General features: G+C 39.7%; 1 protein-coding gene across 5 annotated transcripts in view; it reads right to left on the reverse strand.

The window, feature by feature from the left end:
* Positions 1 to 17004, reverse strand: part of Dse (dermatan sulfate epimerase) — a 66012-nt gene extending 49008 nt beyond the window's left edge. For 2 of the 5 annotated variants that reach the window (XM_020176018.2, XM_074076048.1), the window contains exon 1: positions 16495 to 16633. The gene's annotated coding sequence lies outside the window, so the exon portion shown is untranslated. Of the gene's footprint in view, positions 1 to 686; positions 810 to 12731; positions 12833 to 16494; positions 16634 to 16889 lie in introns of those variants that run through there. The other 3 variants (XM_074076030.1, XM_074076034.1, XM_074076042.1) reach the window with 3 other exon arrangements.
* Between the last annotated feature and the right edge of the window lie 1648 nt (positions 17005 to 18652).

The following is an 18652-nucleotide window of genomic DNA, read 5'->3' on the forward strand; positions in this document are numbered from 1 at the left end:
TATCTGAAGGAGTGTAAATAAAATATAATATACAAGAGAGATACCCATGTTTACAGCAGCTATGTTCACAATAGCTAAACTGTACAATCAGCTGGGATGCCCAACAGTTGATGAAACACACACACACACACACACACACACACACACACACACACACACACACACACCATGGAATATTTGCCATAAAGAAAAATGGAATTATGCCTTTTGCAGGAAATAGATGGAACTGGAGATCATCATGTCAAATGAGATAAGCCAAGCTAAAAAAAAAAAAGGCATATATCGCATGTTCTCACTCATTTGTGGATCCTAGACCTAAAATGATGATAATAATAACAATAATGGGACAAGAATGTGAAAGGAGCACAGTTTGGGTGGGATCCATGGGAGGCATGGAAAGAGAAGGATACTGAAGGGTAAAGAGTATTGAAGGGCGCTACATATATACATATGAACATAGCATAATGAAACCTACCAAATGCTGTTTGAAAAAGGGAGAAGGAAGGGGCAATGGGAATATAAAACAGCGGGGAACAAGTCCAAGGTTCACTGAAGGCATATGTGGTATTATTCCAAGAGGAGCAATGACAGGTGATTCCACTTTGGATGAGAGAGATACTTTAAAAGCAGACATCTAAAGAGGCGTGAAAACAACAGGCTTCTCAGAGAAATAACCAACCCCTTACCAAAATAACAAGATGCAGTTACACAATGTGGATAGTGGGCTCCAATGCCAGGACGAGTTGGGTAGGCTTCCAAGGTCAGGAGGAGCTGACCAGACCATCTGGGAATGTCCAGTTCAATAAGGAGAGGGATGAATAAGTGGTCGGATTTAATGAGAAGTTGACTGACTAGGCATTAACCAATCACAAATACAGTTTCAAGGTAGAATAGTTGGACCTTAAGCCAGTTAGTGCCCTATACATCTCCTAGACTTCAGCCTTTCTTTGGCTTAGCTCTTTCACTAAGTCCCACCCATCAGGGATCTTGGCTGTCAGAAAGCACTCAATAAATACTAGGTGACACCATTATCTTCTTCAAGGTCAGTCCAACTGAAAGGAAGTGCACCATGACCCCAACAGGAAGCACTCACAAAACTCAGAGAACTTTATTCCCAAAATAGGTACAATGCATTGTTTAACAGCTTTGCAATTTATTCTGACAACTATAAAGCATTTGATGCCCAGAGGCTTTGCCTTCTTCCTGCTTAACTGCATGATACTAACTTTCAGGATACATATTCCAAGTAACTAAATATCTGAGGAAAACAAAATCTAATATTACTTCTTCACCAACCAAAATTTATAGGCAAGTTACTGACACATAGTTAGGAAAACAACCTAAATGTATAAACATCGGTCCTGGTGAAATAACAGATTACTTTTGATCTTAAATACAATTTTTAGAAGTTTGATATTTAATGGAAATAAAATTTTCCACTTTCTGCAAGTAACAACATTGGTAATATAACTTCCCTGGGTTTCTACACATAACTACCTTTAATTCTGTATCAGTAACTCCCCATTTGATTTTTAGATTATCTGACTTTTTTTCTTACCCCTGGGATGGTTCAGTTTATGTCAGCTTGACTAAGTCACTGGGTTTGATGATATTTGATTACACATTATTTCTGGGCATGTTGGTAAGGAAACTTCCAAAAGGAATTAGCATCTCAACTGGTAGATTGAGTAAATCAGCTTGCCTTCTCCAATTTAGGTGGGCCTCTCCCAATCCTTCGAGGGCTAAAACTAAGTTTCATCTTCCATTCAAAACATATTTACTATATTTTTGCAAACTGATGATTTTGAAGTCATCTTCGATTCCTTCCTATCCTTTTTCCTTTACATCCAATTTTTCTTCCCCTAAACAACATTACTCTGCATTGTTCAAACAGATTCCTGACAGAGACTTCATTCTAATTCTACTACCTGGCTAACTTTCCTTCTGATCTCTTTTCTGAATCCAGCCAATACCACATATACTTGCAGGTAAGTTTTTTGGTTCTTCTAGCTTACTCTTTGCAAAATTCTGTGGATTTTCAAGGGAAATACTGCAAAACATGTCTAGCCACTCTTGTGTAATCTACTCTGATAGATTATAAATTTAGTTAGACTTGTAAAAGAAATTGTGTATATTTTGGGTGTGTCCTTACATCACCTCTTCTAGGATCAGGCCCTATCAATTTATCCTCTAACAATAATGGCTCTAAAAAGTATTAGAGCCATTAGAGCCCTACCATACCGTATAAAAAAGAGGCAACCTGAGTTGCTCAAAAAGTACACATTCCCAAGAGAAGCCTGTCTTCAGGACTGGACCTTGACCAGCTCATGGGAGATGAGCTATGAGATCTTGGAATGTACTGCCTGATAAAGAGATTTTTTTTTTTTTTAATACTTGAGGCTTTGGGTCAAGTGGTACTAGTTTGATAAAACCTTCATGCTAATAGCACTGATTTATGATGAACTCCTGTCTTTGTTCTGGGCTGGGGGTTGGGGTTTGCTAGAGTCTGAGTAGCGGCAGTAGTCACACATTTAAGTGTTGCCTGCCTTTGTGACTGTGGACACCAAAGCTCAGGTGAGTTTCCCCAGCCAGCAACACTTTGCACATAGTCTTGTCACACTTTGCTGCTGAGAGTGCAACACATTCTCCCTTTGCTGATTTTAACCTGTACTCTTTGACTGAGTTAACCCATAATACTCACAAATTTTGTGAGTGGGAAGGTGGTCTTGGAGACCTCCCCCAACATACAGGTCCTTCGTCTTCCCTTTTTTTAAGAGGAATCATTTAAGTTCATGCTCAAATTATGGGCATCTTGCCATAATACTTTTTCCCATTAGAAAAGAAAAAAATATTATGGTAGTTTTCAATAATTTTTTTCTTTACTCAACTTTTGCTATTCTTTTTGACTTACATACTCCCCCAAATGATTCCATCCAAAAACATGGCTACTGAAGCAAAGAATACAGCAGAATATACTGGACTTACATGTTTTTTAAAGCTTTAGAAATTGCCTAAAAGTGAAACGTATACATGTTAAAGCAAGAGGTTTAAGAGAAATTCATGGGAAAGAATTTACTGGCATTTATGTCCATAATTTCAGTTTATTTAATCAAAATGAAAATTATATTTATTGGATGAGTACATGTGGAATGATGCTTTTATCATTACGCATGAAGTTCTTTTTCACTTTACTTATATTCCTTCTTATTTACATTCAAGAATTCTTCCATTTTTTCAGTTTTCAAATGCTTATCAATTGTAAAATACACCCTTTTTTGCTACCTTTCACATTCTGAAACACCTTTACAAGTATTTTTTTTTTTTTTTTTTTGGTCACACAGTTCTTTGGCCTCAAAATCCCTGGGGACTTTCCAGTGCCCGCCTATGAATCATAATCAAACTTAGAATACCACAGATTTGGTTTGTAAAACAACAATGCATACATGTAATTAACCCAAAGACACAAGCACTGCCTTCTCAGACTTCCCCATTCAGTTGCAGGCAGACAGTCTTGCCAGGAATTCAAGAGCAAACTCTCTTTCCTCTCCTCTGCATGCAACCTACCTTTTTTTCACATCCAAACCATCAGCAAATTCTGTTGACTTTTCCTCCAAATCCATCCACTTTCACCACAACTGTTATGACTATATTATGTTTTGCCAGTAATAGTCTTCAAAACAGTTACCCTGACTTCACTCTTACCTCCCCCAAAGTTGATCTCAACATAAGAGCCAGAATGATACTGGTTAGTCATAATTCAGATTAAGAACTGCTTTGTTTAAAACCTTCCAAGGGCTTTGCATATCATTAAGAGTGGCCTTGGGAAACTAAGCAACAGTGGCTCATGCCTATAATCCTAGCTACTTGGAAGGATGTGATCAGGAGGATTGCCCAGGCAAATAGTTCAGGAGATCCCATCTCCAAAGTAACCAGAGCAAAACGGACTGGAGGTGTGACTCAAAACCTTGAGTTCAAACCCTAGCTCCAACTCCCCCACACCAAAAAAAAAAAAAAAAAAAAAAAAAAAGAAAGAAAATAGTGGCACTGGGAACAGAAAGGAGTCCAGCATGGATGGAACAGGGAGAAAGAGTGCCAAACACTTAGGAAACACTCAGAAAATATTTATTGAATGGATAAATTTAACTAGTATGTCAAGATGTAAACCTTTAAATAGAGATAATTATACATGTAATTACACAGCTGAATAAATATATAAAAGAAGCAATAAAAATCTCTGTGTACCAAAACAAGCCATTTGGAGGTAAATGTACTACAGTTTGAACTGTCAGAGTCACTCAGGGTGATTATTAGAGTTTACTGAGAGCTGAAATCATGCCCTCTCCCAACCCTCTGGGAAGCAGAAGGCTCTCACTGAGTCCACCCCAGGCTGCCAAGTGGCTTGCTTTCCCCCCCAAGTCTCACCATGCCATCAATAACATGCTTTGTGCACCTCTGATCACAGCCCACTTCCTGAGTGTCCCTTGTTATTTCCTGACATTCCATAGATGGTTTCCGTGAGTCTTTTTTAAAAATGCCACCTCAAAACATTCAACCCATCCTACATGTGATTCCACATCCCATCCTTGTTCCTCAAGATCAGCTAGAACCTACATTCTCCTGGATCATTGCTCCAGTGCTAAGACTTTCATTTACATCGCTCTCCTTTGAAATCTGAAGTGAGTCCCTTCACGTTCCCGTGCTGAATCATATTTCCAGAAAAATTATTATTTAATGGTTTGGTATAGATGCTTTACTAGTGTTATTTTTCAAGTTTAAAAAAATCTTTCTGCACTACTTTTTTAGCTAAGTAATTCAAAGGAATAAAGATGCTTTCTGGACTAATGGAATGGCTCAAATAGGATCTGCCTAGCAAGCATGAGACCTGGAGTTCAAACCCCAGTACCACAAAAAAATTAAACAAAACAGAATTACAAAGGAATAAGGTGCTATCATTTCTTCTATACTTATACCACTTCTATTATTTTGTACTAAAAATGTATTATGGTAAATATGCATAGCTTTATTTTTAATGTCTTACTAGTCAGGAAATAAGTTCTGAGGAAATGAAAAGCTTTATTAGACTGCTGGAGACTATATGTAGAAGAGAATAATTTCTGAATTGGTGATCTGGATACACAGGGCAAAAAATATTCTCCTGCAGAAATATTCCAATTCAGTTCCATACCTATAAAATGGCCCATGTAAGAAAGATCAATAACATGAGCAAGGTTAAGGTTCTCAAGAGCTATGGCTAGCCTATAAAAGTTAAAATTTAATAGAGAACTCTGATTTTTATTTAAAAAAAGAGAAGACAGAAATATTCTAACTCAGAGCCTAAACACAACCAGATGTTTGATGTTTTTGTCTGTGTGCATGTACAAGGTCAGAAATGTTGAATTCAGTGTTTGTATCCTCATCTTGATGAATCAACTTCTATATTTCACTTTCATTAGCATCCTACTCTGATAATGTTAGTCCAATTCTTTGCATCTCCTAATCTTCTCTTCTGTATACTTTTCTATCCAAACTTTGATATTCACCCCACCCATTAAATACCTTTTCTATTTGCAGCTCGATTCCCCCTACCTACTTCTTTTGATCAAACCTGGTGGAACTCCTCTTTGCCCATGCTGGAGAAAACTCTCTTTGTATTAATTTTTCGAAGTTTATTTTCATGTCTTTCCTCAAATGGATGCAGAAGCTAGACAATCTTTCAAATTAAAGCTATTATGAAGTCCTCAGTTACTCCTTAGATCCATGATGCAACGGAAGACAAATTTCACATTCTCTCAATTCCACGAACAAGTGGAGCTAGTCACTTCAATCCCCAGGGATATCTTAGTTCTCTGATTGACTCTAGCAGTGACTCCACTCGTACTGTCATCATTTGAAATCACAACTTGCCTGTGTATTCTTTTTAATCTTCATAAGTAATTTCTATTCTTTTAGCGTATTTCCAACTTTCTCAGTGACATAATCATATTTGTCCATCACCTCAATCCCTACCATAAGCCTGGGAAGTATTAATTTCTATCTTAATGCACAGCTGCACACCTACCTGCTTATTCATCTCTAATTGACTCCTTAGTAAAATCCTTACAATTCATTCATTAACAGTTTTGCCTCTTTCCAAAAGCATTCAGTTCTTTATCATCTATACATTTGGGACAGTGATATGTCATCCAAATATGAAAGACTGAATATATCCAGTACATACCTTTAAATCTATCTTAACATACTTTTCTCCAACACCAAATTCAAAGGAGTCACAGAGCATGCCATGCTGGAAAGAAGGAAGAAAGAGAAAGGGCCTTTCAAAAGTGAGGAGCACATCCATATTCCAAGGCCTTCTGTGGCATGTCTATCACTGTAGTTATCAGGATATGATACAGGTTCAGGCCCACAGGAGACAGAATAGCCAAGGTCGGCTCACTAATCAATAAACAAACATACAGATTCCTCCTCTTTTCTGTAATTCTTTTGACACACCAGTCATGATAGACTTAAAAATCTGACTTGGAAACTGTTATAGGTTGAATTCTGCCCCAATCATAACTCCTAACCCCTCAATGTCTCCAAATGTGACCTTATTTGGAAACAGAGTGATGACAGATATTATTGGATAACATGAGGTCACACTGGAAGAGGATGGGCCCCCAATCCAACAAGAATGATGTCTTTATAAGAAAGGGAAAACTTAAAGACAGGTACAAGCATATATAGAATGACATGTGAAAATGAAGGTAGAGATGGGGTGAAGCATGTACAAATGAAGAATGCTAAAGACTGCTAAAAACCACCAAAAGTTTGGAAAGGGGCTTAGGAAAAGCACTTGCTTAGCATGTGTAAGGCCAAGGTGATGATAGATACATGATAGACAGTTAGAGATACAGATATAGAGATATATATATACTTGTATAAGTTCTCCCTCATATTCTCAGAAGGAACTAGCCTGCCAAAACTCTGCTATGATAGTTCTAGTAAATTAATAGAGTTCTAGCTATACAATTTTCTCATTTCTAAAGTAGGCATTGTAGTTCCTATTGTATCTGCACCAATAAGCAACAAATATATACAGTGCATACCAAGCAAATACCAAGAATTATACTAAGTACAGTAAGCCTGCCTTATTTGTGGATTTATTACCCAAGATTTTGAACAAAAGCAGTAAAAAAAATTCCTGTGTGTGCATTCCACAGCTCAGTTACGCAGAGAAGCTCTCGGTCCTGTTATTGTCAGTTGTGTTCAAACTCTATGCATCCTTAGTATTTGCAGTTTTTCCTCAAAGGTGGTTTCCTTGGAACCACGTAACTGTGGATACCAAGCATCTATTGTTTTTCATATAGATTAACCCTCTACCCCAGTTCTATAATTTAGATACTAATATCACCTACCTTTCACAGCTGAGGAAACTGAGGTATACACCAACTGAATAAGTTACTTAAGGTCACACAGAAAGTGAAGAAACCCAGGTAGTCTGACCAACACTACTTATAAAGTAACTCTTTGCAACCCGTAGTTACTCTCAAAGTTACTAACCAGCCATTTACCAACTCAACAGCCTGTTTCCTTCAAAAAAATAAACAATTCTCTCATCCATGCATAAGCTTCTACATCTAGCCCTAGCATACCTTTCCAATCTTATCAGTCATTTTCTCTATACACAAACTCTCTTCAAACTTACCTGTGTGCATCCTTGCTTAATTAAGCACAACTCCTATTTTTGTCCTTTATTCCCAGTGTTACTCTCTTTCATGAGATTCCATCTCTCTTCTCTGCTCCACAACCAACCTGGTACTTTTCTTAACGAATACAACCTTCTTTAATGAAGTCTGCTCTCACAAATCCATCTAGAAGTTGTCTACCCTGTAAACCCATCTATGCATTGCTCAATATTCTTTGAGAAATTCAGGGATGATGCCAGCCATGAAGGTGCTCATAACATCTTACAAGATGTTGGAAGAAATAATGCAGGCGCCAGTGGCTCATGCCTATAATTCTAGCTACTCAGAAGCAGAGATCGGGAGGATCACAGTTCGAAGCCAGCCCAGGCAAACAGTTTGCAAGATCCTATCTTGAAAATACCTAACACAAAAAGGGCTGGTGAAGTGGCTCAAAGTGTAGGCCCTGAGTTCAAGCCCTAGTACTACAAAAAAAGAAAAATAAAATATTTACGCAAGCCATTAAAATAAAAGGAAATTCGTCTACATGAGAATGACAAAGTCTACTGAAATTTACAGAGGAGAGTTTTTACAGAAGAAGGAAAAAGGCACTGAGAAGGTAGTCTCTGAACTGGGACTCAAAAGGGCATAAGTAAGAAGGTACATAGTTTAACTGTTTCTACAATATGTTTTTTACTAATTACATGCATAATGAGTTACCTTAAGGTACATAGTTATCTTCCTTTCTTACATTTAACATTTCAGTCCTCTGTGGATCCAAAAGGCAGATCTTTCCTATTCAAGGACAAGCTGGTAGGAGTCTTAGTCATCTTTGCCTTTTGTATAATGTCAAGCACCACTGATTACATACAATACAGACCTTCAAAAATATATGTAGAAAACAATGAAAGAAGATGTGAAGGGGGAAAAAAAACATAATGCCATAAAAGGAGATAAGTGAATGCTTGTAATTTTTCCAAGAAGTTCTCCTAGATTGAGCAGCCACTCCATTTCTGCTACCTCTCCTTTTCCTGTGCCTTTGCTCCCTGTCCTATCTGCTTGTAATGCTTATTCTCCATACCTTTTTTTAAAATAAAATCCTCGAAGGCTCAATTCTTTCTCCCCACTCTTAGCTGGGTAGTCTCTACTCTTATAATTCTCTCAGATTTCTTGCTTCCTGCAATCTTACTGCATGCATTTGTCTTCAGTTCAGCACTTAGTTGTTCTCAGAGTTTCACACTCAGTTTATCCTTCCACCAGATTTTAAAGCTCCTCAAGGCTGAAAACCACATCATATTTATTTTGCATGTGTCCCATGTTTCTGCCACCCAGCCCTCCCCTCAAACACAAAAGTACCTGGCAAATACTTGCTGAATGACTAAATCCTTTCAGTGTTCCTATCATTCAAGTGTAATGTTCTTTCATCTGACTCTCCAAGTTCAACAGTGCAATGGAAAAAGTTGTACATCAAAGCATTCATTCCCAAGTAACACAGATTTATCTTTTCTATAATATTCAGTCACTGAACCAACAGTCAGTGGCTTCAAGGAAAAAAAAAGTATAAGAATACAAATAAGAATCTGCAATATAACCACCCTAACTCTGTAAGTATAGGCTCAACTTCCTTCAGGTACAGGGCTTATCAATTTAAGGCAATTCAGTAATATAAATACTACCATACACACCTCATTCCCCAAGAAAGAGATATTGGAAATAGCTCAATAATCTCAAATTTGAAAGAAAAAATTTAACAAGTTGTGGTAAAGTTCCAATAACAGGTTGGACTTTTAAAGTTACAATAGCAGACACTTAACTATTTTTTTAATTTTTATATAGAATAATTCTATGGAACTCACATTAGTTCCAAAAATTGCAATGGTCAAAAATCTTAGGATCCTAACATAGCACATGGATATAAGCAGAATATCTCAATAAGACTGGGTAAAAAAAGTTTTACACTCGTGTTTAAGAAGGGATAAACTGAACTGTTGTATAAAAGCAACAAATTGGTTCTAATTTTGCTCTATCTTCCCCAGGTTCTTATCAGAATGAACAAGCTATACCTTGTGGAAGACTTCAGGTAAAGGTAGAAGAAGAGAAAAAATAATCTCAAAATAAAGGAAGCAAAAGACATACTAATCAAGATAACTTTGCAGGTTTTCAGTGATTCCAAGAATCAATTTCTATTGAGAAAGGTTAAGTGCGGAAAGCATTTCAACTCTTGAAAGCCCCGTATGTTCATATGACCACTGAGATTCCTTTTCCATGCTGCCAGTCTGGGTCTACGATAGAAATGGAATAGAAAAAGGTAAACTAAGGGCCAAATGGAACACCACTGTCTGGTGCCAAGACATGTTTTTTTAAAGATTTTCTAGAATACAAGAGAAATGTGCGTGGGGATCTAAGAAACCATATTAGTAGTGATGGATGCACTAATAGATTTTATTGTAGCAGTCATTACACAATGTATACATATATTAAATCAATCTTTCTCAATTATATATGTATACATATGCATAAATATATGCATCTAATTTTTTTAAATGTGAAGAAAAATTGCCCCTTTGGGGAAGAAACCTAACTAAGCATAGACTAGAGGACTCTGTAATGCTTGCCTAAATGAAGATTGAAGGAATCATATATGATCAATATTTACTTAATCAGTCAATAAATCTTTGTTCTATTAAAAATACTAAGTAGAAACTACAAAGGCAACTTTTATTTGCAATACTAAAACAGGTCTTCTACATTGACCTAATGAATTCGTTTTTAATTTCTATGCTTTTCAAGTTCTGATGAACAGAAATCAGTTAAAGCACGGTTAAGACAAAGTCGAACATCCCTTCAGCATAACCTCATTTAAACTCAAGGGTCTCCTTCAGAAATCCATCCTAAAGAATAAAAACATTCAGAAAAACTTCCGGGTACTTAACATAAATCCTCTTGATGCTTGCTTTACGTGGATTTCCCCCTTCTTTTTTCTTCAGGGAAGATGGAAAACAGCTGTTGACATTCTCTTTCAGGCCACTCTTTCCTTCCTGCCAGGCCCATTCCCCCCCTGAGAGAAGTGTAAACATTGCAGGTGATTCCAAAATCCAGCTGGCCCCTGCCTGGCTTATCTGTGGGGTTGGAGAGCCAGGCCCTATTCATACCTCCTAGAATGACGTCATTAAACTGAAAAGGCCTAAAGAAAAGTTTTTTCTCAGAATTTGTGGAATTCTAGAAATCTATCACTTATCGTCAGTCCTCAGATATATTAAAATAACAAAAATAGTGCAACGTCAAGAAGGAAAAATTTAGTCAGCACTGTCTATAAGGTAAGCAGTTTTCCTGCAGCCAAGGACCTTGGATCTTCACGGTGTGCCGTGCACTCAGCACGTTGGCATGGAAATTTTAAACTACCTGGTAATTTTTATCATCTGTTCATGAGTTTCTTGTCACTGACTTAACCTTCTAGATATAAGGGGCTTTAGAAATTCAATAACCCTTTCTATACTCCAACCTAATCTAAAAGTACTCTGTAAACAAGAGTCAACTGCTAGTCAATTATTCCTCAAATGAGTCACCTATACTGGATTAAGAGAATAATCTGCAGATTTCGTACACCAAAATTTATACAAACAACATTAATGCCACCTCCTGCTTAAAGAATTCCTAACAAACACCCTCATTTTCCTTCAAACAGCCATTTGACAGCAACTGTAAAGCCAGTATACTGCCTGAGTACTTCATCAATAAAAGTATTATAGACCCACAAGCTTGGTGAACTCATTTCCTTTACAAATACCTTTAAAGAAATCAGTATGAAATGCTGATTCAGCCTTTTTGCAGTATAACTTATGCATGCATTAAGTGCCTGTTGCAACCCTTTGGCAGTGCATGCAACAAATACTTCAGATGGGAACATTTAAATGACAGTCTTTTAAATCGACCTTGGGCCTATAATTTCTACTAAAATTATATGAATATTATCTTACACATACATGGAGGGGTTAATATGATTATCCTACTATATTTCACACTAACTGGGACTTTTAATTCCACAAATAATATTCAAAAAGGTTTTTGTTTTGGCATGAAGATACATACATTCAGTGGCAAACTCTTTCTGACCCAGTGTAAGACAGAGTAGCTGGACACAAACTACAATGGATATGTCACATATATGAAATTAAAAGCTAACTGTACATTGTAGTTTTTATAACAAGATCACAATCACTTAATGATTATAACTATTCCCAAATAAAAAACACCGAAACAAATCATGCTTATTATCAGTATCATGTATAGCTCATACATATTCCGAAACAGGAAAATTCTACTCTTTGAGTTTGTTTACTAATATTCAATGACATTACCCACCAGATTATGTTTACAGAATATTCCAAGGGATTTGAAACAAACAGAAGGAAATGCAGAGATAATCTTAACACACAATAAAATTCATAGTGTATTCTCAACTGATGGCCATATATACTACCTCCAGTCAAGAAATAAACACATGGCCTCAACACTCTTTTCCGCTCTTTCCAAATTAAAATTATTCCCTTTCTTCTCTGTAATCCCTAACAGGCTCTGTGAACACTTTTCCTCCAGCAGGTTTGTACTTTTCTAGGTATCTGAAAGAGGACCTGGAATCCACACTCAACAAGCTGTAGCTTGCCCACATATGGCAGAAGTTAGCAGTACTATTGGTAAAGCACCAGGGACGGTAAAAGACTGAAGCCAGTTAATGAGAACTGAACAATCAGCCTAGGGCTCTGCAGGAATTACAAGAGGCCCCTAAATGGAATCCTACAAGGCTGGAGAAGAGCTACAGAGGACAGGAAGAGGAGGAGGCTGAGGAAACCGGGTCTGTAAACAGCCAGTTATAGAAGCCTAGGAAGCACATAAACACGCTAGATGGGCAGTAATGTGTAATGAAAGGATAGATCTATAGCAAAGCGAAATGTAAGTCTTTGACTCCAAATATAAATTTGGAGTCACAAGGGGTAAAAGCAACATTAAATGTTGCAGTTTTTGTTAGCCTCACTTAAGGTATGCCACTAATTACTTGCAAAAATCTCTTACCTTCAGTATTTCCATTTCCTCACTACTGAAATGAAGATAAGATACCAGCTCTACATCACTCTCCATTTGCACTAGGCTTAAGTGTGAAAATATAGGATTCTCTGGGGGGAAAAAGAAAAAATAGAAAAAGTACTAGACAACTTGAAAATGCAAGAATTCATGGAGCTGTCTGATCTATCAGGGACTTTTCCTTCAACTGTCTAAATGTTTATGACTTTATAGACAAGAGTTTGTATACCAAGGGGCCCTCTTTATTTCATTCTCCAATCCTATCTATCTTCTAGCTTGATTCTTTGCTATACGGCACTTCAGCATCAACTAACCAAACCACCCTTCCATATATAAGAAGAACCTGTGAAACACTAAAATTAGGATCAAAATTTGTGATATTTATTATACACATAGATATTCTTTGAAGAACAATTATTTCAATTAAAATATTATCCATTTATTGCAAAGTTTAATTTTTTTTATCTTTTTTTTTTTTTTTGGTGGTTCTAGGGTTTTGAATTCAGGGCCTCTTGCTTGCAAGGCAGGCAGTCTACCACTTGATCTACACCCCAGTCCTTTTCACCTACAGTTATTTTTCAACACTAGTGTTTGTCCTGGATCTGTGATCCATGATCCACCTGTTTATACCTCCTGCTTGGCTGGGCTCACAGTGCATATCAACATGCCCAGCTTGTTGAATAAGATGGGAGTTTCGCTAACTTCTTTACTGGGCTCGTCAGGAACCTTGATTCTCTTTATCTCTGCCTCCTGAGTAGCTGGGATTATAGGTATAAGCCATCACATCCAGCAAAGCTTAATTTTTAAAAGGAATTTCCAAATTAGAATTGGGCAGTAAAGTTGAGAAGAATTTTTGAAATATTTCTAATTATTGCTATCATCAAATAGAAGCATGAATCAGTACCTCAGCAGTCCAGGATTCTAATTTCTCCTTCCCACTCTGCACTAATTCTCCATAAGACTTTCATTGGAAAATGATTTCCCTTTTCAGTTCTCTGGGCTTACGACACTTGTCTTATTCCTTTCTTGGGCACCAGCTCCAAGTCTATCCTAACATCTGCTGGTAATTTGGTGGCCCCTAGAGAATTTTATTCTACAAGTCACTATAGGGAAAGATAATGTAATTCTAAGATGAGAAAACCTTAAGGCATTTAATATAGTAATAGGAACTGTCCTGTCCCTTGCTCAGACACATTTTTTCAGTAGGGTTGCTGGTCATCAAAACTCCTCAGGTGCCCTGCCTGCTTCTTGAGAATACCAAAAATCCAGTCCTTCTCAGTAAATGCAACCACTGAAGAGGTTCCCTCTACCACAGGTTCTTGTTCTCCTCAAAGGCCTGCCACAAACACAATAGTAGTTCCTTTTTATTTAGGAGCAGTAGGGGTGATGAAAAAGCATAAGGATATATACTGTTTGGGATTCAAACATCCTAACAGCTAAGTAATAAGTAATACATGCACAACCATATAATAATGCTAGTCTTTTGCCTATTTCCTTGCCCCTTTTGAAAACAAAGATTACTAATATATTAAAACCCAAATTTAAACATTTTACCTTCCTTTTGTCCTCTCCAGTCATTTTGTGAAATCATAATGCTGAGATTCCTATAACACAGTGTGATCCAAGGCAAGTAGAAATAAACAGCAAAATATCCTATCACAAAAAACACTAAGAAATGTACAGACTGGAGGCACAGCTCAAGTGGTACAGTGCTTGAACAAGGCCCTGAGTTCAAACCTCAGTATTGCCAAAAAGGAAAAAGAAATGTATAAATGGGTTTTTATTGTTTCATGCAGAATGCATTTTCATTGATGTTCTTAAAACAACTTCTCAGAGATTTACAAAAAAAAAAAAATTATAACGCACTGGAAAATGTCTGTGAAGTTAAGCACTCACCTCTAGGATAACCACTAGTAGGTCTTTCCAAGGTAGCACTGTAAGATATTGGACCCGACACACCACTTATCTCATTGAAATGCACTGAACTAGCTTATTTGTGGAGTACTTCTATAAACACTTAAGTAAACACAAACACAAGCATTAGTCACTAAGACTGAACTGACCTCACCTGCCAAACCTAAACTGACTTCTTACCAAGTGTTTCCTTTCCTTCCACCAGGCCTGAACCTCAAAGAGAGGAAAGGAGTTCCTGCAAGGTAAGGAGGACTACCTAGCAGGAGGAGGCATGGAACCTAAAAACCCAACCAGACAAAGGCCTAGATTGTGCTCTGCTACAAATTTCCTTCTTTGTCACAGTTCTTCTATTCAAGAATTCCTATTTACTAGGTGACTGTGTACCATTTTTTAATCTGAATGTTAAAAAGTACATTGTAAGCCACTGTTTTTATTTAACTAAAGCTTGATGAAATTGACAGTAACATCATATCCATTGAAAACTGATTCAATCTCAGGTGCTGCTTATTTGTGTTTCTGTTGTACTCTGTCCCTACATAACCAACACTGGCACTTTTTGGTAAACACACAGAGAGGTCACTAATTGATGAGGTATCAAATTTAGTCTTTCCTCCAATTTTTTACTAAAACAGATGGTACTGCACACTTCATAAAAGGGCTGTCTATATAGTGACATTAAAGGAAGAAAATAACACATGAAACAAATACTCAAATGTTCCTGTATTTTATTTCTGCCGTGCACATTTTACGTGATCCCACTTAGTTGTATAGTCTGAATCGTCTTATAAAATATTTTTGTGTTCAATATTTCATTTCGAGAGATGATCTATTGAGAAATCACAAAACTGGAGAAATAGGAATTCTTGGAAGGGTAAATTCTGTAATATGAAAGGTACTGAGCATATTTCTAAGTGAGAAGGTCCATTCTCAAATTTAACGTAGCATTAACTAAACTTTAAAGAACTTATTTCAACGAATATCCCTAAAGACTTAAGGTGCTACTTCCTGACGTGAAGAATTTCAGGTGAATGAGATGCACCCCCTTCTGCATCTGAAGCAACCGATTGGGTTTCAACAGGAATACCAGCCGGCCCAAGCGGAGGCTGCTCATTTTAACGAGGGATGAAAATGAAAAAAGTTCTCAGGTCACAAACTTCGCTCAGGCTGCAGCTGGGACAGATCCCGAGCCTATGTGGCATCGCTTACAGCGCTGCCCAGCCAGTGAGTCAGGCCGGCCGCTGGCCCGCGAGGTTTTCCAGCAACTTCGGGTGTCCTGGAACCGAGTGGCTGGAAACCAGCGTCCAGGGAGGCGCGGACGGATTTCCTCGACCAGGCGGCCGCAGGATCCAGCTGCCGAGGCCAGGAGGGCGCACACGACCCCCGAAACCCCCAGAGTCGGGCTGCCAGGGCCAGGAGGGGCACACTACTATCACCACTCCAGGCTGGCTCGGACGAAGGAAAGGAGGGCGCGAGGCTTTGCCATGCAACCGGGCAGCACGGGGACGTTCGGGAAATCGCAGCTGGGCGGGTCACCCCCGCGGAGCGACAGCGATCGCCAGGTTCGCACGGCGCGCCAGGCTCAGTGCTGGGCGATTGAGAGGTGGGAAAAACCGAAAATCACCCTCCCCGCCCTAGACGCTCTCCCGGAGCCCAGCCGCGAAAGCCAGCCGGCCGGCCGGCCGGGCGCACAGCCCGCGGAGCTCAGCGCCCAGCGGGGACGTGGCTCTCTGCTTTCCGGCGGCGCGCGGCCAGCTCCGCAGGCGACCCGCCCGAGACGCTGGAAGAAAGCTGCGCGGCGCAGCCCAGAGCGCAGCCCCCCGCGCCCTCCCCTCTGGCTTACCGCTCCCCGCCGCGGCTCGGTCCTACCCCGCGTCGTCCCTCAGCCTCGGCCCAGGCGCCAGTCCCTTCCCGCCCCGTCACTCCAGGACGCCGGGCCCCCGGGCGCCTCAGAGCCGAGCCCTCAGCGCGCCCGCCGCGCCATGGGTGCCGGTGGGCGCCGCGCCCCGGGATGCGCAGCTGCAGCCTCGGGCGGCGCTGTGCGGTCCCAGCCCGCGCGGGCGGGTGGGGTGTGGGTGAAAGGGGCGGAGGGTGGGACGCGGCGGGCGCCGGGGCTCCGCTGGAGGGAGGAGGAAACCGCAACGTCACCGGAGTCGGGGGAGGGGGTGTTCAGAGGAATATGGGGGTTGGGGATGGGGAAGGGAAACCGGCACCCCCGTCCCCCGGCGGAACCCCTACTCCTTGCTCGTCCCGCTCTCTCTTCCTCTCCCGGGACTCCGGGCACCCAGAGCAGTGCGGCCTTCCTGCCGCTTGGTCCCGTCTCCACGCACCCCTGCCTTGCCAGGCCTCGTTGCCTCTAATTTGTTGTCGTGACCCACACGCTTTAGGTTCGAGTCTGAAATCACACCCAAAGATAACTTTTGGAGGCCCACGTGAGGAGGTGGTGCTTTGGTAAAGCTAAAGAAAAGCCTGGAGAAGTGAAAGAATTTCATTACCCGAATGGGTGCCCACTCCCCTGCGCGTCTCCAAAATAATAACCCCCACTACCCTTTTCTCCTGCCCTCGGTTTTAGTGTAATAGAAGAGAGGAAATCACCTAACCAGAAGCTGTTCTCGCCTTGGCCGTATCAGCAAACTACATTGACCCAAAAGCGCTGAATTCTGCAAACTGACCAGATTTTAATCGTAGTAGATAAAGGGTTTGGAGCAGAGCATTTGATGCTTGCAGATCACAGGAAGTCGCATCTTATCTCATAGGCCTGCACTGGGGGGGAGGGGAGGGAAGAAAAAGGAGAAGGGGAGCGATCTCTCATCCACCCTTATTCTTTAGGTGAAGCATTTGCAACCTTAGTAGAAACCTCTAAGAAGTTTCCTCCCTGCTTCCCATTCTGTTAAAAAGAACCAGTGAATACAAACTCAACCAGTCCTGTCTGGCTCCAGAGCAGGTGAGAGAAAAGACCAGGGCCATCAAGACTAATTTCACCTCCCCCAGAGTTAGCATAATTAATTTACCAGACTATATAGATATGATAAAAGTGTATTTTACTCATTCATTAGAATGGAAGGTGTTTTACTCAGTCATTTTCGTGTTTGCTTCCAAGTGCTTTGGGTTCTAAAGAGCCACCTCCATCCCTTCATCCCCTCCCCTGCCCCCAGAGTATCACAAGACCTAAGGAGCCACTCAGTCACATTTCTGGAGAAAAAGTGTGGATTTTGCATTTAAGAGGTATTCCTCACAAGAAAAAAGAGGAAATGATACTGTTGAACTTTTTAAATTTTCACTCAGGTAACCACTGATTTGCATAAACTTCCTTATGTTTTAGAGATGACCTGTGGAGGAGAAAAGGAGAAGGGGTTCTGGAATTTAAAACTAGGTTTAGTATGATTCAAATCCTTACTTTACAATTTACCATGGACCTTGGAAAACTAAGTCAATTTCAGAGCCTTTGTTTCCTCATCAATACCTCCACTGAACAAGGAATACAATAAAAATGACTAATATTTATTGAGTATGCTACATGTCAGGCACTATGCTAAGAGATTTACATGTATTAATTAGTAGAATAAGCTGTATAAGTGCCCAGCTGTAGTATGAATTTTATTTCCATTTATCTTCTCAAATTTGGAGGAGACCTTAGAGAAAACATCTGGTTTAATTTATCTAACTTCCCAACAAGTAGCCTTCTAGTCAGTGATTCTCCAAACTAATACCTTAGATCATCAGGGGAGCTTTAATAAATTCTTTGCACTGGGGCCCCCCACATCAGACAGATAAATCAGAATCTCTGGGGTTAGAGTCTAAGCATGTTAAAAATCTTTTCCCAGGTGATTGTAATTTGCAACCAAGACTGAGAAATCTTCAAAGGAGATAGTAATCCCTGATATTTGCTCCCCCTTTTCTCCCCACCCCCCCCAACTTTACCCTTGATTGACCTGGAAATCTACCTCTGGGTAACATTTACTTCTTGAAAGACCACCTCCCCCATTGTAGTACCTCTCAAT

This window comes from Castor canadensis, chromosome 1 (genome assembly GCF_047511655.1).
Source record: "Castor canadensis chromosome 1, mCasCan1.hap1v2, whole genome shotgun sequence".
Classification (NCBI taxonomy): Eukaryota; Metazoa; Chordata; class Mammalia; order Rodentia; family Castoridae; genus Castor; species Castor canadensis.